This window comes from Macrobrachium nipponense, chromosome 2, assembly GCF_015104395.2.
Source record: "Macrobrachium nipponense isolate FS-2020 chromosome 2, ASM1510439v2, whole genome shotgun sequence".
Classification (NCBI taxonomy): Eukaryota; Metazoa; Arthropoda; class Malacostraca; order Decapoda; family Palaemonidae; genus Macrobrachium; species Macrobrachium nipponense.
In genome coordinates this window covers 161724378-161745574 of record NC_087201.1, presented here as the reverse complement: position 1 = coordinate 161745574, position 21197 = coordinate 161724378, and the positions used below count along the sequence as shown (strand labels likewise).

The 21197-nt window shown below is 50.9% G+C and overlaps 1 protein-coding gene across 1 annotated transcript in view; it reads left to right on the top strand.

The window, feature by feature from the left end:
- The window catches only part of LOC135221355 (SPRY domain-containing protein 3-like), a 74166-nt gene that overhangs the window by 28655 nt on the left and 24314 nt on the right, over positions 1 to 21197 (top strand).

Genomic DNA, 21197 nt, shown 5'->3' with positions numbered 1-21197 from the left:
CTCGGAGAGAGACTAGTCCGCTGAAAAGGACGTATCGTTGTGAGGACGCTTCACGTCCGGTATCGCCAGTTTCGTTGCGCTCTTCTCCGGATGCGTATGACGCTTTTCCGCTCAGAAGAGAGGTAGGATCTCATCCGGCGAGGACGCTGAGATGCGCTACAGTCGCTCTCTGGAGAAGCAGGTAGCTGTACCTGTGAGAAGGAAGGAGGCGTCCCCTCGCCCCTCGTAGGATCAGCCCTGCCCCCTCTGTTCGTTCTTCTCCGACGAAGAACATTCTTTTGTCCCTTCAGGACCAGTTGTCAGCGCTTATGGCTCAGAGGACTCGCCCAGCAGCAGTCGAGCCTAAGCGGAGGAAGGACCTTAGGCTGCCTGTCAAGAGGACGAGGCAGTCTCCTTCTCCCTCTCCTCGTTCGTCTCTTTCGCCGATTGCGTCTCCTTCGGCGAATCACCGATCTCGTTCGCGCTAAGAGAGCGGGTCGTCAGACGGCTTTCGTTCCATCTCAACGTCATGGGGAGGCTGCTTGCCGTGACGCTCGAGAGGACACTCAGGACGCTTTTGAGTACTCTCAGGACGATTTGAGGACGCTCAGTAGGACGCTTTCCAGGACGCTTCGGAGGACGCCGAGCAAGAAGACGTTGTGCACCAGGACGCTCGGCTCATTGATAAAGGCCAGACCCGCTAGACATACGCCCTCTCCGGAGGGGCGGTCTCCTCTTCCTATTAGGGAAGAAGGAGAATTGAGTAGTCCTGCTGAATCGGTAGAAGAGGAACCTCCCTCTGCTTCTTCAGTTTCAGACTACAAGGTTCTTGTGCGGCTGTTGCGCTCGTCCTTCGGGGACAAGTTCCAGCCTGCAGCTCCCAAGTCTCTCCCTCTCAGTTTTCATCTTCCAAGTCATGTAAGACCCCAGAGTTTTGTCGAAATGAAGACTTCGCTCTCCACTAAGAGGGCCTTCAAGAAACTCCAGGACTGGATGGAACGAAGGAAGGATCAGGGCAAGTCAACTTTCGCCTTCCTCCCTCTAGACTCAGCGGTAAAGGGGGTATTTGGTATGAGACCGTAAGGAGACGTGGGTGTGAGAATCCCTTCTCAGCGCAAGGGGATTTCTCTAGCTTGGTGGACTCTCAGAGGAGGTCCGTCTTATCCACTGCCAAGGTGACTTGGACCCCCTACGGAGACAGACCATCATTTGAAGGGGCTGCTACGACTCTTGAAGTCTTCAACTTCTTGGACTGGTGCTTGGAGTTCTAGATCTGCAATCTAGAAGCCAGAGTCTCTCAGTTTGGGGGAGCTGTCCAGCGTGCTATCGTGCATGGACAAGGCCGTCAGGGATGGTTCAGAGGAGCTGTCTCTCATTTTGGGACTGCCTTCCTGAAGAAGAGAGCTTTGCTGTGTAACTTCACAGCTAGATCCGTTATTCCAGCTCAGAAAGCGGAACTGCTCTTTTCTCCTCTTACGAGCCATCTCTTCCCCCAGACTTTGGTTAAGGACCTGGCAAGTAGTTTGCAGGAAAATGCAACACAGGACTTTTAGCCCAGTCCCTCGAGACGTCCGGCAGTTCCTTCCACTTCTTCGTCTTTTGTGCGACCGCCGAAGAAGGTAAAACTTCCCTTTCGTGGGGCTCCTCTCTCGAGAGCAGCTCCTCGAGGGGGAGAGGGCTTGCAAGAGGAAGAGCTTCCTTCAAACCCAAGCCATCTAAGTGAAACTCATGTCCTTCAGACACCAGTCGGAGCCAGACTGAAGTCCTTTGCGGGAGCATGGAGAGAGAGAGATACGGACCCTTGGTCCCTCAAGATCGTGGAGCAGGGGTACAAGATCCCCCCTTTTTAGATCCTCCTCCTCTTTCCACGACTCCCAGAGACCTTTCTCCATCATATCAGCGAGAAAAGAGACAAGTGTTTGTTCGATCTTTTTACAACAGATGATCGAGAAAAGAGCGGTGGAACAAGTCGCGGACCTGGGGTCTCCAGGTTTTTACAACAGGATTTTCCTAGTACCAAAGCAGTCGTCGGGTTGGCGTCCAGTCCTAGATGTAAGCAGGCTCAATCTTTTTGTGAAGAGACCAAATTCACGATGGAGACGCCTCAGTCTGTTCTGGGAGCCTTGAGACCAGGCGACTGGATGGTGTCCTTAGACCTGCAGGACGCGTACTTTCACATCCCAATCCACCCTTTTTCAAGAAAGTACCTAAGATTCGTCTTAGGCAACAAAGTGTGGCAGTTCAGAGCCCTTTGTTTTGGCCTGACCACGGCTCCGATGGTTTTCACCGTCGTTCATGAAGAATGTGGCGAGGTGGCTTCACTCTTCAGGGATAAGAGTTTCCTTTACCTCGACAATTGGCTTATCAGAGCGGCGTCGAGAGAAAGTGTCTGAAGGACCTGCAGTTAACGTTAGCCTTAGCGAAGTCCTTGGGACTTCTTGTCAACCTCGAAAAGTCGCATCTGACCCCGACACAGTCCATCGTGTATCTGGGGATTCAGATGGATTCAGTGGCTTTTCGAGCGTTAAGGTCCCCCCCAGGAACGTCAGCGGCTAGGCTTAGAGAAAATCTCAGCCTTCTCGGGGAAAGAAACTTGCTCGGCGAGGGAATGGATGAGTCTGCTGGGCACCATTTCCTCGCTGGAAAGGTTTGTTTCCTTGGGAAAACTGCACGTCAGGCCTCTCCAGTTTTTCCTTGCGGACGAATGGAAGGCCAAGGACAATCTCAATGCGATCTTGAGGATCTCAGAGTTGATAAAGAGCCATCTAAGATTGTGGCTCGATCCGCAGAAGCTACAAGAGGGCTTGTCCCCTAAGTCTTCTGAGCCCCAACCTAGTGTTGTTTCAGAGCTTCCATTGCGGGCTGGGAGCAACACTAGGAGGGGAGGAAGTGTCAGGCTCCTGGAGAGGGGAACAGGCAGTTTGGCACATCAATGTCAAAGAACTTGCAGCGATCTTCCTGTCTCTGCAGTTCTTCGAGGAAAGATTGACGAACAAAATCGTTCAAGTCAATTCGGACAATACCACAGCCCTCGCGTATTTGAAGAATCAGGGAGGAACACACTCCAGGATTTTGTTTCACCTAGCGAAGGAGATTCTGCTGTGGGCAAAGGTGAAGAAGATTACGATCCTGACAAGATTCATTGCAGGAGTGCAAAACGTCAGGGCGGACCTTCTCAGTCGTCAGGACCACATCCTGCCGACGGAATGGATCTTACACAAAGGACGTGTGTCGAGATCTTTGGAAGGTTGTGGGAACGTCCTCTGGTCGACTTATTCGCGACGTCGAGGACGAAGAGGCTTCCTCTGTATTGCTCCCCGGTCCTAGATCCAGAAGCAATCGCTTGTGGACGCATTGCTATGGAGTTGGACGGGCCTAGACCTGTAATGCCTTCCCACCATTCAAGATCATGGGGGAAGTCATGAGGAAGTTTGCGGCTTCAGAAGGGACGAGGTTGACCCTGATCGCCCCGATGTGGCCAGCGAGAGAATGGTTCACGGAGGTCATGTCTTTCCTTGTAGACTTCCCAAGGACGTTGCCCTGGAGGAAAGATCTACTCAAACAGCCTCACTTCGAAAGGTATCACCAAAACCTCTCCGCTCTGGTCGACTGCGTTCAGACTATCGAAAAGTTGGCCAGAGCGAGAGGTTTTTCGAAAGCAGCTGCGAGAGCAATCGCAAATGCAAGACGAGCATCTACAAGAGCTGTATACCAATCGAAGTGGGCTTCCTTCAGGGCATGGTGTAAAAAGGAGGGAGTTGTTCCTCTTCCACGACTCTGTTGAACCAGAGCCAATTTTTCTTCTTTTTTCTTAGGAACGTGCAGAAATAGCATTCCCAACATTAAGGATACAAGAGCATGTTGTCAGCGGTTTTTAGGCACAGAGGCCTGGACCTTTTCTAACAACAAGGATCTTCATGATCTCTTGAAATCTTTTGAGACCTCGAAGATTCCTCAAGCGAGACCGCCTTCATGGAACCTTGACGTAGTTCTTAGGTTTTTAATGTCAAGTCCTTTTGAACCTCTTCAAGCAGCGTCTCTTCGGAACTTGACAAGGAAGGCTCTTTTCCTAGCTTCTCTTGGCGACGGCGAAGAGAGTTAGTGAAATCCAGCTTTTAGTCATTTAGTGGGCTTCAAAGGAGACAACGCTGTCTGCTCTTTGAGCCCAACTTTCTTGGCAAAGAATGAAAACACTTCTAACCCTTGGCTGAAAAGCTTCGAGATCAAGGGTATGTCAAGTCCCTAAGTCTTCTGAGCCCCGACCTAGTGTTGTTTTCAGATGCTTCCATTGCGGGCTGGGAGCAACACTAGGAGGGGAGGAAGTGTCAGGCTCCTGGAGAGGGGAACAGGCAGTTTGGCACATCAATGTCAAAGAACTTGCCAGCGATCTTCCTGTCTCTGCAGTTTCTTCGAGGAAAGATTGACGAACAAAATCGTTCAAGTCAATTCGGACAATACCACAGCCCTCGCGTATTTGAAGAATCAGGGAGGAACACACTCCAGGATTTTGTTTCACCTAGCGAAGGAGATTCTGCTGTGGGCAAAGGTGAAGAAGATTACGATCCTGACAAGATTCATTGCAGGAGTGCAAAACGTCAGGGCGGACCTTCTCAGTCGTCAGGACCACATCCTGCCGACGGAATGGATCTTACACAAAGGACGTGTGTCGAGATCTTTGGAAGTTGTGGGGACGTCTCTGGTCGACTTATTCGCGACGTCGAGGACGAAGAGGCTTCCTCTGTATTGCTCCCCAGTCCTAGATCCAGAAGCAATCGCTGTGGACGCATTTTGCTATGGAGTTGGATGGGCCTAGACCTGTATGCCTTCCCACCATTCAAGATCATGGGGGAAGTCATGAGGAAGTTTGCGGCTTCAGAAGGGACGAGGTTGACCCTGATCGCCCCGATGTGGCCAGCGAGAGAATGGTTCACGGAGGTCATGTCTTTCCTTGTAGACTTCCCAAGGACGTTGCCCTGGAGGAAAGATCTACTCAAACAGCCTCACTTCGAAAGGTATCATCAAAACCTCTCCGCTCTGGGTCTGACTGCGTTTCAGACTATCGAAAAGTTGGCCAGAGCGAGAGGTTTTTCGAAAGCAGATGCGAGAGCAATCGCAAATGCAAGACGAGCATCTACAAGAGCTGTATACCAATCGAAGTGGGCTTCCTTCAGGCATGGTGTAAAAAGGAGGGAGTTTCCTCTTCCACGACCTCTGTGAACCAGATAGCCAATTTTCTGCTTTTTCTTAGGAACGTGCAGAAATTAGCAGTCCCAACCATTAAGGGATACAAGAGCATGTTGTCAGCGGTTTTTAGGCACAGAGGCCTGGACCTTTCTAACAAACAAGGATCTTCATGACAAATCTCTTGAAATCTTTTGAGACCTCGAAGATTCCTCAAGCGAGACCGCCTTCATGGAACCTTGACGTAGTTCTTAGGTTTTTAATGTCAAGTCCTTTTGAACCTCTTCAAGCAGCGTCTCTTCGGAACTTGACAAGGAAGGCTCTTCCTAGCTTCTCTGGCGACGGCGAAGAGAGTTAGTGAAATCCAAGCTTTTAGTCATTTAGTGGGCTTCAAAGGAGACAACGCTGTCTGCTCTTTGAGCCCAACTTTCTTGGCAAAGAATGAAAACACTTCTAACCCTTGGCCGAAAAGCTTCGAGATCAAGGGTATGTCAAGTCTGGTGGGCCAAGAACCAGAGAGAGCCCTGTGCCCTGTCAGGGCTCTCAAGTTCTATGTTCATAGAACGAAAGAGGTAAGAGGTCCCTCAGGTAATCTCTGGTGCTCTGTGAAGAGACCGGAATTACCTTTATCTAAGAATCCTGTGGCTTTCTTCCTGAGGGACGTCATTTAAGAGGCTCATTCATCTTGCCAGAAGACTGATTTGAGCCTCTTAACGAGTGAAAGCTCACGAAGTTAGAGCTGTCGCTACCTCTCTTGCTTCCAAAGAACATGTCAATCAAGGACATTCTTGATGGCACCTTTTGGAGGAGCAATTCTGTTTTCCGCCTCACATTACCTAAGGGATGTTGAGAACGATTTATGACAACTGCAATTCTGGGCCATACGTTTCTGCAGACACAGTCTTGGGGGTCTGGAGGTAGCTCTTTCCCTATCCCTTAGTTAGGTTTAGGTTAGTTTTTAATTGTTGTGTTTTTGGTTTTTTGTGAGTCTTGTGTGAAGATCTCCCATCTCTTAGTTTAGTGTTCAGGGGGTCTTTGTCTAGTTGGTCAGGTGGTGGTCAGTTGCTTCATAGCCCTCATATGTATGGTTCAATGGGTCTTGTCACGTTGAGGTCACGTCCCGTTGACAGAGCATCCAGAGCGCACCAGCACTACAGGTCTCCACCTGGCTGGCAACTCTGATTAAGCAGAAGCAGGCTTAAGTGACAGTAATCACAGAGTCTACTTTGCTAACAGGTGAGGAACCAAAGGTGTGCATCATCTACTTAATTTAAGTTTCCTACAAATCCTATTCTGTCTCTTCCCACCATCCGAAGGTGGGATTCAGCTATATATATATCTGTCAGGTAAGTTGCATGAACAAAATGTTATGTTATAATACAATTAAGTTGTTCCGACACGGCATACAAACCTTCGGTCCTTTTACAATAGGAAGGTACTAGCGGCAGCTGGATAGGTCGTAAGCTTTCGAACAAGGGGTTCGGTAGTTAACTGCTTGTCCGACAGGCGCGCGCGGCGCGACTGGGAGGTAAACAAATCACTTTTGCTTTCGGCCTGCTGGCGTGGACGTGTATCATCGTCTCTGCCCGCTTCATCGTCGTTTGCTTTCGCATGATTGTGTTTTTCTTTTTCTAATTATCTAGTGAAACTGAATTGTAAGTACAATCATTCATTCAATTCTTTGTGAATTAAGGATCTTGGTGTCACCACGCCCTCGATTACCCGAGTGCCGGGACTGAAGGGCGTAAGTGCGGGAATTCATTTTCCCAGAAATGATCCTCCTATTGGGTATGCTCGGTGCCGAGGGCGGGAGCACTCGCTCCGAGCGTAGATTGGGTGGAAATGTGTAGATGAAAATCGTAAGTAAGTGCTCTTTTCATTTATATTTTTTTGACCGCCTGTATGCCCGTTGCCGAAACGAATGCGCTCGGCGGACTGAAACTTTATTTAGTATGGAAGTGGGAATCGCAGTACAGTATTCTTTTTCATTTTCATATATTATTTTGATTGTAGCAATACTCATTTTGGGCATCAGTTTCCGAGCTTACCCGGAAACCAAATTGATCCTTCCCCTTTTTATTTTGAATGAAGTGAAATCGCAAGTGCAGTTCTTTTTCATTTTTCATTTTTTATTGAGATTGCATTGTTTACTGGGATCAATGTTTCTGCTATTCCTGGGAATGATCCTTCCCCTTTTATTTATATGAAGTGAAATCGCAAGCGCAGTAGTCTTTTCATTTTCATATATTTTTTGATTGCATCAATTCATTATGGATCAAGGTTTCCAGGAAACCTTGATCCATAAAGGTAAGGAAGGTTGATCCTTTCACCCTTGCGCTCGGTACCTAGGGCCGCAAATGCGCTCGATCCGAGCCCTATTCATTGTGAAGTGAATCGTATGCAAGATGCATTTTCATTTTTATCCTTTTTATTGATTGCATCAATATTTATTTGGTTCAAGTCCGCTCAGTCAGGGAATTGATCCTTATGCCCTTGCATTCGGGCCGATGGCACGATTGCTCTCGGGCTCTTATATTGTTGTTGGGTACATGGGTACGGTGCTGTGGGCGGGGTGGGGAACGAGTAACCCCCCCCCCCGCTCAGCTCCACAATGGCCCTTCCCCTTGGGGGGGGGGAGGTTATCGGCGTTCTTCTCCTCGCCCGATCCGCCTCGAGCGCGGGGGAGGGCGCTCGGTGGGGGGTGCCCGATGTACAATTGTATTAGGGGTCTTCCACTCGTTCGGAGAGGGATCACCCCCCCGCGCGAGGGGACTTCCCCCCACTAATCGCTACTACTGTTATTTCCGCAGGTCTACTGCCACGAGGGTGGACCTTGGTGAGGTATGGGCGTCCTTCCAATTGCAGGGCGTGCTAGTGTCCAGGGGCTGCGGTTTTCTATGTCTGGGCCTACTGCGGTCACCCATGGAGTGGTGACCACGCAACCAGGTGACGACGTCCCTCCTCACCTGGTGTACTCGCCTCACGTGGTAACAGTCTTGCCTACAGCCGCTGTGAAGTGCCGTTCGCCGTACCGAGAGGGGGCGCGTGCCGCCGCCCGCTCGTGGTTGCCGCGCTGCAGCGACCACACTTCCGCTGCCCTAGAGCTCGCCCACCCTGGACCTGCCGCCAGTACCAGGAGTGTTGCTGGGCGGCTGCTCATTCCTGTGTTTCGTGCTGCTGCCGTACCTGCCGATTCTGGGCTGACTGTCCATGCAGTTGCTGCGTGGCTGTCCCTGTCGTTGCTGCGCTGGCTGTCCCTGCCGTTGCTGCGCTGGCTGTCCCTACCGATGCTGTGCTGGCTGTGCCTGCTGTTCCTGAGATGCCCATACCTGCTGATGTCGTCCCTGTTCGTGGTGGTACTACCCCAGACTTGGTCTGTCTGTACAGGTGCGTCCGGGCCCTGTGGCTTCGGCTACAGCAGCCCCGGCTACCCGCCCTGGATAGCAGATCTTACGTCTGTCCTGAGGAAGCTGACGAAGAAGAGGAGGAAGGTGTCGTCGTCGTCGTCTTCATCTCTTCATCGTCGTCGGCTGCCGCCTCTTCCCCTTCGACTTCTAAGGCTTCACAGCCGAGGAAGAAGAAGGTTGCCTCCTCCCTCCTAAGAAGTCTCCCTCGGGAGCTTCTCGGGACCCCGTCTCACCTCGGTGGGACGGGAGGGTTCCTTCCGCTGGTCCTCCTGCTCCTTCGGGAGCGGGGCCCGTCTCTTCTAACGCAAGGAAGACGACTACGGGGACCAGAGGGGTACGGCTAACACGGTACTTCCTGCCTGGTGTCAGTGGTTCTGCCACTGCATCAGGGTCCGTCTCGGCCTCTCGTTCGCGGGAGGTACGAGTGACGGTCGCCTACAGCGACCGTGCAGCCACGAACCAGACCTCTGAGTCCGCTCAGCGTCAGGTTCACGGCACGGGGCGGAAGACTGGTGACAGCCGCTTATCCGACTCTCACCAGACCAGCTCTCACTCTCGCGGCGATCAGCTGGCTACCCGGGGACGTGACGGTCCACGACCAACCACGGGCTGAGGCTGAGAAGAGGTCCTCCCGTTCGCCGGTGCCAGCCACGGCTGGAACCAGCGACGTGACGTGCCGTGAGGACAAGCAACCGGTCTCACTGTGACAGTGGAGCCTGCAGGTCGCCTGACCGTCGCTCTCACAGAGAGCGATCGGATACAGCAACCAGCACCAGCTCGTCTGACACTCGAGATCGGGGCCGCTGTGCTCAGTCCAGCCGTTCTCCACAGGAGACGGTTCGACCAGGCCTGCAGCTCGATCGCCACCGCGGGTTGACGATCGCCTGCAGCCCTCAAAGCCTGCTGGTGCTGCCAGCGAGCAAGGAGGAGAGCGTCAGGTCTGCCTCTCCCGTACCTTCAACCTCCTCGGGTTACACCGGGAGGAGCGAGGTATTGAGGAGTGATCGTGAGGGGTGGCGCCCCTCACGATCCCACCACAACGCCCTACGTGCCAGGCACGTTCTGGGACCGGCCAGGACGTATGCCGCAAGTGGATGGGGAAGACCGAGAGGGCTGTCGCTGTTCCCCCTTCTTAGGAGGAAGGTTCTCGGAAATGCTCTTGTTCGAAGGGCTTAACGGTCCCACTCTGCAAGATCGCTGTGACTTCCGAGATCCAGAGGGACTTTGTCGAGGTTACGGCGCTGAGTTCGTCAGCACAATGATCTCGGGGAAGGATCACCGCTCCCACCAGCAGAGCCACGTCCTCGGCTCGAGTCGTTTTGGGGCCCGAGAGGGAACCCAAATCGACGGTGGGTCTGCCGCGATCGGAGCTTGCCGACTGGGTTGAACCAAGTAGTCTCTCGTCTCCGGACAAGAAGGCTCTCTCAGTTCTGGACGGTCGAACAAGCTACTTCACCTCCTCTACTGCGACAGAGGCGTTTTCTACGTGTCTTCGGACACAGTATTTAAATACCCCTTCGGTCCTCCTGAGGTTTCGACCTCGACGAGGACTGGAATGAGTCGGAGCGGTATCGGCCCTCTCCTGTCAGGTGTCGACTAGCCCCACCCAGACGACGTTCACAGTGGAAGGACGGCGTTCCCCCTCACCTGCTGCCGGAAGTGGGGGGGTGCCTGGCCAGCCATTGGGCAACTTGGCAGCGCCACGGCGCCGAGACCTGGATTGTAGATGTCCTTCGGGAGGGAGATCTATTAACCTTCGAATCTCGGTCACCCTCACCTCCAACCCGGTCCAACAGCAGGCGTACGTTCCAGGGGCATCGAAGGACGTAGCATTGAAGACAGGAGATCAAGACATGCTGAACAAGAGAGCTGTAGAAAATCGGCACGGATCAGTCACCGGGCTTTTACAGCCGACTCTTCCTGGTGGAAAAGTCTACGAGAGGCTGGCGCCCGGTGATAGATCTCTCTCCCCCTGAACCGGTTGGTTTCGCCAGACCCGGTTCACGATGGAGACGGCACGCGCAGTGCTCGACTCTATCAGGGAGAACGATTACATGCTTTCAGTGGACTTGAAGGATGCGTATTTACAAATACCCATTCATCAGTCCTCCAGAAAGTACCTCCGCTCATCCTCGACGGGACGGTTGTACCAGCTCAGGCCACGTTGCTTCGGTCTTTCAACCGAGCCCCACAGGTTGTTCACGCGAGTGTTCACTCTGGTGTCTGCTTGGGCCCATTCGCACGGGATACGTCTGATGGGGTATCTCGACGATGGTTAGTCCTGGGCGAGCTACCGCTCGCAGTTGCTACAGGACAGGGAATCGACTGCTCGAGTTCTGTCGCGATCTGGGGATCGTTCTGACTTCGAAAAGTCCGATCTCGAGCACAAGCAGAGGATGAAGTACCTGGGTATGCGGATCGACACGGTAGCAGGGCGAGTCTTCCCCGAAGACGTCGCGGATCAGCAGATTCAGGGAGGCAGCCAACCAGTTCCTGTCTCGGCAGGAACAGGTAGCTCAGCGATGGCAAGTCGTGGATCGACACCTGTCGTCACTCGGGAAGCCAGTCCCTAACGGGCGTCTTCACCTCGCGGTCTCTTCAGGGAGACTGAAGGAGAGTTGGTCACAGGCGACGGATCCCCCCAAGCTTTCCATTGTCACGGACACAGGAGGTGAGGCAGGACCTAGCCGGGTGACTGGACGACAGGAACCCTTAAGAGGGTAGTGCCTCTGCGCACTCTCCCCCGGGTGGGACAAATGCAGCTGCTCTCAGACGCATCGACCGAGGGATGGGGCGCACACCTGGAAGAGTTGCGGACTTCAGGAGTGTGGTACGAGAACGACAAGCACCTTCACATCAATGTACTGAAACTCAAGGCAGCGTTCCTCGCTCTCCAAGAGTTCCCAGGACCGCTTGATGGGACACTCAGTGGTGTTGATGTACGTCAACACCACGGTGGTGGGCTTAACGTCAACAAACAGGGGGGGGGCCTAGGTGTCTCTCCCGTTGTATCAGTTGATCGGCAGGTTGGCACGAGTGGGCCTAGGCGCACTCAATAGAGCTGTCGGCACGCTACATTCAAGGGAAGGAATGTAGTAGCAGACACGCTCAGCCGTCGGGAATCAGGTGATAGGGACCGAATGGTCTCTACACCAGGACGTGGCGGAAAGGCTCTTCGACCTGTGGCGGCGACCAGTCGAGGATCTGTTCGCCATCCGGCACAACAGGAAGCTCCAGGTGTTCTTCTCGGCCGTGCCGGATCCATGGGCAGCTGCAGAGGACGATCTTCAACACCCGTGGGACGACCTCTTCGCCTATGCCTTTCCCCCCGTTCAGCCTGATTCGCAAGTGATCAGTCGAGCACTGGTCATACCGAATCTCAGGATGATCCCTGATGGCTCCCCAAATGGCCACAGGCCATTTGGTATCCGGACCTGCTGGCTCTTCTCGCAAGGAGAACCGAGAGAAATTCCCCATTGGCACAACCTTCTCGCCCAGCCACACGTCGAGCGGTACCACCGAGCAGTCAGTCCCTACGTCTTCACGGCTGGCTGTTATCCACCATCTCTTGCGAACGAGAAGCTTTTTTCGTAGCGCAGCAACAGAAATGGCTGGAAACGTCCGTCAGTCCTCTGCAGCTGTGTACCAGGGGAATTCAGCCGTCTTCTGTGGTTGGTGTCGTAGACGGGGCCTATCTCCTCTCAGAGCCACTCTTCAGCAGGTAGCGGTTTTCCTCGTTTTTCTTCGCCGAGGAAGCTCCTCTAAGTTCCCACAATCAAAGGATACAGAGCCGCCTTGACGCTCGTCCTGAAATTGACGGGATTGGACATCTCGAACTCGTTCGAGATCTCCTTGCTTAAGAGCAGCCTCCAAAGGTCTTGCCAACCAGGGAACTCACAAGACCCTCTTCTTGCTGGACCTGGCATCGGCGAAGAGAGTACGGGAACTTCATGCAGATAGTGATGTGGATGAGATGCTGCTTTGTCCTGGGAGGACGCTACGGCGCTATCTGAAGAGAACTCGACACCTCGGGCCTGAGTGTCGACGCCTCTTCGTTAGCAACGGGGTCACCAAGAAAGAAGTATCAAGAACACTCTTTCGTCCTGGCTGCGTGAGGTCTTCAGGAGGGCGTATGAGGCTGATGGTAGTGACGACATCCGTACGTCCCGTCCGAGAGCTCACGAAGTCAGAAGTATTGGCCCCTCGTTGGCGTTTCGTAAGAACTTCTCCGTGGCGCAGGTATGGAAGGCAGGGGTCTGGTACAAACCAGACTACCGGCACCTTCCTTATACCTATTGGATATTGCCCATAGGTCCTTGGATCGGTTTCCTTAGGACCCGTGGTGGCTGCTCAACACGTCGTCTAGCTAACCCAGACCCTAGCAGGCTGAACAGCATCGAGTCCTGGTGTGACTGTATGAATAGATAGTGAATGAGAAAGTGACTGGCTTCTCTTTCTATCTTTTTCTACCCCTCTACCTGTGGGTAGAGGGATACGGTCATTACCCTGCTGGATAAGGACGAGATGCCGGTGAGCTATGACAGAGCCCCATTCTATTCCCCTTTTTCAACTTTAGGGATTATGGAAGGGCAGGAATTATCCCACCCAATTCCCTTGTCTACCAAGGGGGGGAAGTGGATGCCTACAAGAGTCAAAACCATGACTTTATCTTTGCTCCTGTACAGGAACAAGTTCTTACATTGCTGGTACGAAGAGATAACGCTTGCCTCTCTCTTAGTACTCGGTCCAGAGGTCTGACCATTGATCCTGCGGTGCACACCCCGATCAATCGGACAGAGGCTTGGATCCCTCCCTCGCTCTTACGACCAGGGAGGCTTCCAAGGTTGGGCGAACACCAGTCTGTTCACAAAAGACTCAGATTCCACCCACCAAGAAGTGAGTCTTCCTATTGTAAAAGGACCGAAAGGTTTGTATGCCGTGTCGGAACAAATGACAATTTGTCCAAAATTGCATTTTTCCTAACTATACAAACCTGAGGTCCTTTTACACATAGCCCCACCTCATGCCACCCCTCACTCTGCAGTTTTTTGCTTGGGCCAAAAGCAAAAGTGATTTGTTTACCTCCCAGTCGCGCGCGCCGCCTGTCGGACCAAGCAGTTTAACTACCGAACCCCTTGTTCGAAAGCTTACGACCTATCCAGCTGCCGCTAGTACCTTCCTATTGTAAAAGGACCTCAGGTTTGTATAGTTAGGAAAAATGCAATTTTGGACAAATTGTCATTTTGTTCATACTTACCTGGCAGATATATATAATTAGAGTGCCCACCCTCCTCCCCTCAGGAGACAGTGGCATTGATAAAATATGAATAGAAAATGGGAATGGTTCCTGATATCCGCCTCCCAGCGGCGGGAATGGGTACTACCCACCTGGCCGTCCACTGCGTGTGCCGCGAGTTTTTGAAATTCTGGTTTCAGACATCAGAAAATACAGCTTATATATATATCTGCCAGGTAAGTATGAAACAAAACTAATTGTATTATAACAATAACATGTTTGTTACAGGTAAAATTGAAACTTGAGTATAAGAAGTTCTTGAGAGGATGCCAGATAAGTTAACGGGTACACAGTAACAGGTTACTGTTGATTTGAAGTTTTAAGATTTAAGTTTTGTTATTTATAAATTACATTTTATATAAGTAACTTACCAAGTAATTACATTGCTAAGAGTTTAACTTAGTCGGCAGCTAAAATTTCTGAATTCGCTGGTCATGCCATTTTGTAGTGGCTTTGTGACAGAGGTCGCCTCCACGATTTTTGTCACAATCTAGAGATCGTGGTAAATCTGGAGAAGTCAAATCTCAAGCCCAAGCATAGGATAAAGTACCTGAGTATGCTGATAAACACGTAGCAGCAAGGGTCTATCCCTTAGACTCTTGTATTAGCACATTCAGGAAGGCAGGAACAAACTTGGCATTGGCAGGTTGCGATTGGTCACCTGTCGCCCCTCTTGCTCCACCAGTTGACCAATGCAGGTGCACGAGTGGGCCACTCGGTAGAGCTGTCGGCCAGGTACATTCCAAGCAAGAGGAATGTAGTAGCTGACAAACTCAGTTGCCAGAATCAAGTGGATGGGGACTGAGTGGTGTTTCCCTACACTCGGGCATACCAGAAAGGTTGTTACCCTGTGGGGGGGCAACCGGTCGTAGACTTGTTCATCACCCGGTACAACAGGAAGTTACATACTTTTTACTCCATTGTACTGGACCCACGAGCCACTCGTGTTGTAGATGGGGTCTCTTTAGCAGGTTGCAGACTTCCTCATCTTCCTTCGCCAAGAGAAGCTTCTCTCCATTTCCAGCTTTGTGGAAGGGAGTGGTTGGCACTAGGGCAATAGTTTTCTTTGAAGGTCTGAAAGGGCGTAGATATCTCTTCTTCCCTAGAGATATCTTTGCTCATGAGAAGCATGGGATGTGACTCTCATGTTGCAGAGCCTGACTCATGCACCATATGAGCCCTTACAAGAGTTGTCAGGACTAGGATCTGACCCTCAAGACAGTTTTCCTGCTTGCCCTGGCATTAATGAAGAGAGTTGGTGAACTGCATGGACTTTCCTTCGACGTAAAACAGTTGAAGGGTGGGGATCAGTAACACTGGATTTTGTCTTGGTCTTCGTAGCGAAGACTCTGAACCTATCAGTCCCTGAATCGGTCCCTGATAATAGGTTTGAGTCCTTTACTATCTCCTCCCTGAGTGACTTTGTTGGTGATGAAAGGGACTCAACATCTTTGACCTGAGTGTCATCGACTCTTCATTAGCACTGTAGGTTCCAAGAAAGAGGTGTCCAAGAACACTATATTTCATACATTCAACTTACCTGTCAGATTATATACATAGCTATCGACTCCGTCGTCCCCGACAGAAATTCAAATTTCGCGGCACTCGCTACAGGTAGGTCAGGTGATCTACCGCCCTGCTCTGGGTGGCAGGACTAGGAACTATTCCCGTTTTTCTAATCAGATTCTCTCTGTCGCCGGCGGTATCAACATTGTTGCTACTTCCTCCTGACTAGAATTCGTTTTTCGCAAAGCTTTGGATCATCTCTCGCTGATATTTGGTGACGTACTTGGATCGTTGTTTGGCATTCGCTATCGTGGACTGTTTTTTGGACTTGGTTTTTTGGAATTCGTGAATATGTCTGACTCTAGTGTTAGTTTCAGAGTGTGTGTGAATGAGGGCTGTAAGGTGAGGATTCCGAAAGCTTCGGTAGATCCTCATACTTACTTGTAGTGGGTGTAGAATGGTTGAATGCTCGATTGAGAATACGTGTAACGAGTGTGAGAAATTGAGTGCACAAGAGTGGAAGAATCTAACTTCTTACTTGAAGAAGTTAGAGAAAGATAGAGAGAGGAAAGCGGCTTATAAAAACCCGCAGAATGTCTACATCTCATGATTTACTATCTAGTTCTGTAGCTTCTTCCTCTGATAATCATGCCCCACCCCTTCTGTTTCAGCCCGTTTCACAAATTACTAATCCCTCTAGTTCTGCTCGGAAATAGCGGAACTTAGAGCTTCCCTTCAGAAAATGCAGGAAAAAGTCGCAGCATTGGAAGGTAAGGAAAGTGAATGTGGTTTCGCTAGTGATATTAGTGTCCCCAGTGTAGTGGAGGGGGCGTCTGGTCGTCTCTGCGACGCTCCCAGGCCTAGACCTCTTCCAAGCTCCCTGGCCCGGAGGAGAAGGAAAGTCGAAAGCCGTACGGGGGTTGTGGAGAATCCCCAACGATCAGGCGTCCCTTCGGCAGAATCGATCGTATCAACATACTGCCAAGGACCGCTATAGGAAAAGCGTCCTTCGAGAGTGCTTTTCGTCGTCTAGTTCGCCTTCTCCGAGAAGAGGATGGAAGGAGTCGAAACTTTTCCCGTCCTTTGAAGAGGAGTATGAAAGAGCATGAGCTCAATTTCTAGTCCCGAGCGCTTCTCTGAAGAAGGAGCGCCTTCGGTAATAAAGAAGGCGAGAATACATTCAGACTCTGGGTCTGGAAGGGATCTTAGAGCGCCTTCCAGATCTCCCTCTCCTGATTCGAAAGATTCCTCAACCAGGGAAAAAATATTGATGAATATGCAAGAGCAATTAGCCTCGTTAGTAGGAACTCTATATAAGGAGCCTACTCGTAAGAAGGATGATAGGCTTCCTATTAAAAGATCTAAATACCAATCTCCTGTCGGGCGCGACGCACCCTTCAGGGGAGTTGTCGCACAAGCGGCCATCTCTGGGGGGAGCAATGCGGTAGACAGGAGAGAAGTAAGAAAGGAAGTTACTCCTGTCAAGAGTATGGCGCCAACCAGGAGCCAGGCTCCGAGTAGGCGCAAAGAGCCACAGTATGCAGTACAACATGCAAGACCTTCAACCAAGCGTCAGGAGTTAGCTGAAGAGGAAGATCCTGTTAGGAGTAGAGCGCTTGTGAGACGGAAAGCGCCTACCGGAATCAATACTCCTACTAAACATCAGACGCATTCTAAGGATCAGGAGTATTTGGAGCGACGTACTCCTACCAGGCGCCAGGAGTCGTCGGGCCTCGATACTCCTCTCAGGAGCCCAGGAGTATTCTGAACTTAATACTCCTCCCAGGCGCCAGGAGTATTCCGAAGCTTATACTCCTCCCAGCGCCAGGAGTATTCCGAAGCTTATACTCCTCCCAGGCGCCAGGAGTATTCTGAAACTTAATACTCCTCCCAGGCGGCCAGGAGTATTCTGAACAAGATGCGCCTACTAGAAGCCAGGAGTATTCGAGGCGCTCTGCGCCTGCCAAGCGCCAGGAGTATTCCAAACACGTTACTCCTACCAGGCGAGATACTCCTGCTGTGCACCAGGCGCATTCCTCGTATGAAGAGCCTGACATTCGAAAGAGAGTAAGGGAAGAGTCAGAAGAAAGAAGGGAGCCTTCTCCTTCCGAGCCTATGAACCCAGAAGATGCCTCGGAGGATGAAATGAAGGAAGGATCTTAATTATAAAGTTCTTTCGTCCCTTCTATTGGAGGAATATGGAGACTCGTTAACGCCAGCCGCTCCTCCTTCTCCACGCTCTCTGTTCTCGAGCACGAAAACGCACAAGTCTTCCTCTTTCCTTAAAATGAAGCCTGCTATATCTATGAGGAGGGCGCTTCAATCTCTTGACTCCTGGTTCAAGAAGAAGAAGGAGTTACGAAGGACGGTCTTTTGTATGCCTCCCGCTAAACTTACAGGGAGGAGAGGCATTTGGTACGAAACGGGAGAGAATATGGGATTGTCTCTGTCCGTTTCAGCTGAGTCAGACTTCTCGAGTTTAGTGGATTCATCGAGAAGACACGCCTTGAATGCAGCGAAGGTAACATGGGGCTTTCGGAAACGGACCACCTCCTCAAGGGACTTTTCACACTTTAGAAGTTTTTAACTTCTTAGATTGGTCCCTTGGGGTTCTGGCCAAGAAATCTCAGGAAAAGGAACAACTGGACCCAGAAACCCTAAATAGCATCCTCACCTGCATTGATAAGGCTGTTCAGGATGGATCGGCTGAAGTATGCTCCCTCTTTGGTGCAGGAGTTTTAAAGAAGAGGGCGGTTCACAGTGCTTTCCTCACGAAGGCCGTCTCTCCTTCGCAGAGGGCCGCCTTATTGTTTGCGCCTCTCTCAGAACACCTTTTTCCCTCGCAGTTGGTGAAGGATATTGCGCATTCTCTGACTGAAAAGGCCACCCAGGATCTCCTTAGACAATCCTCAAGGAAGAATAGGCCTGTGGCCAGTGAGGAAAAGAAAGTGGCTCGTCCAGCTCAGCAGCAGCCCTTTCGAGGAGGTCTTCCAACTAGATCTATCGCCAGAAGGAAGTCAACAGAAAAGAGGGGCAGGTCTTCCTTCCGTCCCTTTAAGAAAGGAAAGTGAGAGTTCTGTCCTCCAGACACCCGTAGGAGCCAGGTTACATTCATTTGCGAAAGCCTGGGAAGACATAGGAGCGAATCCGTGGACGATGTCGATCATCAAGAAGGGTTATCGCATGCCATTCAAGGACATTCCTCCCTTGACATCATCACCGAGGAATTGTCCGCCAGATACAAGGACCCTGTTTCTGATGGATACTCTTCGTCAGATGGTGGAACAGATGTGGGACAAAAGAGCAATAGAGCTAGTGCTGGATTGCAGCTCCCCGGGGTTTTTACAATCGCTTGTTTCTTGTAGCAAAAGCCTCGGGGGGATGGAGGCCGGTACTGGACGTAAGTGCGCTGAACAAATTCGTAGAACAACAGAAGTTCAGCATGGAAACGTCTGCTTCAGTCCTTGCAGCTCTGCGGCAAGGGGATTGGATGGCGTCCCTAGACCTTCAGGACGCATATTTCCACATCCCGATCCACCATTCGTCGAGAAGTACCTTCGATTTATGTTCGAAGGAAGAACCTATCAGTTCAGGGCCCTGTGTTTCGGCCTTCCACGGCTCCTCAAGTCTTCACGGACGTGATGAAAAATGTAGCAAGACATTTACATTTGAAAGGGATAAACGTCTCCCTGTACTGGACGACTGGCTCATCAGAGCCAGGTCTCGAAAGCAGTGTTTGGAGGACCTGTCAACAACACTGGAATTGACAAAATCATTGGATTGATCGTGAACCTCGAGAAGTCTCAGATGATCCCCAGCCAGAACGTGGTTTATCTGGGGATTCAGATGGATTCTCGGGGTTTTCGAGTTTTTCCATCTCAAGAAAGAATAAAGAAAGGCTGTGCCACAGTATCGAACTTTTTAGGGAAAGAGCGCACTTCAGCGAGGGAATGGCTGAGCCTCTTGGGGACCCTTTCCTCGCTCGAAAACAGTTCTTTGGTCCTAGGAACGGAAATTGCATCTTCGTCCATCCGCTTCAGTTCTTCCTGAGAAGAAGTTGGAGTTGGAAGACAGGACAGCTCTCGGACACGTTTCCAATCTCGGAGGAAATAAAACATCATTTAAAGTGGTGGTTGACTCCCTTAAAAGAAAACAAGGAGTGTCCCTGCAAGTACGGAACCCAAGCCTGACATTGTTCTCAGACGCCTCGGAGTCGGGCTGGGGGGCAACATTGGGATCCAAAGAAGTGTCAGGCACCTGGTCGGCAGAACAGGTGTCATGGCACATAAATTGCAAGGAGCTTTTAGCAATTCACCTGGCGCTAAAGAGCTTCGAACACATAGTCAGAGGCAAAGTCGTACAGATAAACTCAGACAATACGACAGCCCTGGCTTATGTCAAGAAACAAGGAGGGACGCACTCTTTCGCTCTCTGTACGAGCTAGCAAGAGATCTTTTGATTTGGGCGAACCAAAGGAAGGTAGTTCTTTCTAACAGGTTTGTCAAGGGGAGGGAATGTGAGATCGTGACAGATTGAGCAGGAGGTTTCCAGGTCCTTCCCACAGAATGGACACTCCACTCAGAAGTCTGTCAGAGCCTTTGGCTCCTTTGGGGGAAGCCTCAAATAGATCTTTTCGCCACATTCCTCTCCAAGAGGATAGACACATTTTGTGCCCTGGTAGAAGATCCCCGGGCTTATGCAACAGACGCCTTCCTCCTGGACTGGTCAGGGATAGACGTTTACGCTTTTCCCCCGTTCAAGATACTGGGGGAAGTAGTCAGAAAATTCGTGGCATCCGAAGGAACCAAAATGACTCTGATTGCTCCGTATTGGCCAGCTCAAATTTGGTTCACAGAGGTGATGGAGTGGACGGTGGACTTCCCCAGATCTCTTCCAAACAGAATAGATCTGCTCAAACAACCCCACTTCGAGAGGTACCATCAAAATCTACCCGCTCTTGCTCTGACTGCCTTTCGACTATCGAAAGACTTGTCAGAGCGAGAGGGTTTTCTCGCCAGGCAGCAAGCACAATTGCTAGAGCCGCAGGTCATCTACTAGGCGAGTGTACCAATCGAAGTGGGAAGTTTTCAGAAACTGGTGCAGGTCGAAGAAGCTGTCCTCTTCCAGTACCTCTGTGACCGAAATTGCGGATTTCCTTCTGTTTCTTAGAGAAAAGTCGCATCTCTCGGTACCGACTATTAAGGGGTACAGGAGTATGCTGTCAGCAGTCTTTAGAAACAAGGGATTAGATTCTAACGAATGATAAGGATTTGCACGACCTCATTCGTTCCTTCGAAACATCAAAGTCACTTGAACCTAAGGTTCCAAGCTGGAACTTAGATGTGGTTCTTAAATTTCTATCCTCAGAAGAATTCGAACCATTACACACTGCTTCTTTTCGTAACATCACTAGAAAGTGTTTGTTTCTGATGTCTCTTGCAACGGCAAAGAGGGTCAGTGAATTGCACGCCCTTGAATCAAGAGTTGGCTTCAAAGGAGACTCTGCAATTTGTTCATTTCAGTCTCTCTTTCTTGCCAAAAACGAAAACCCTTCGAATCCCTGGCCCAGGAGTTTCGAAGTGAAAGGACTTTCTAGTTTGGTGGGCAGAGAGGCAGAAAGATCCCTTTGCCCAGTTAGAGCTCTAAAATTTTATCTGGACAGGAAGAAGCAGTTGGGGGGTTCGCAAAAAGGTCTTTGGTGCTCAGTAAAAGACCCCAAGAGAGCAATGTCCAAGAACGCCTTAGCCTTCTTTGTTAGAAGTGTCATTTTGGAAGCTCATAAGAATTGTTCAGATGATTCTTTTAATCTTTTAAGAGTGAGAGCCCAC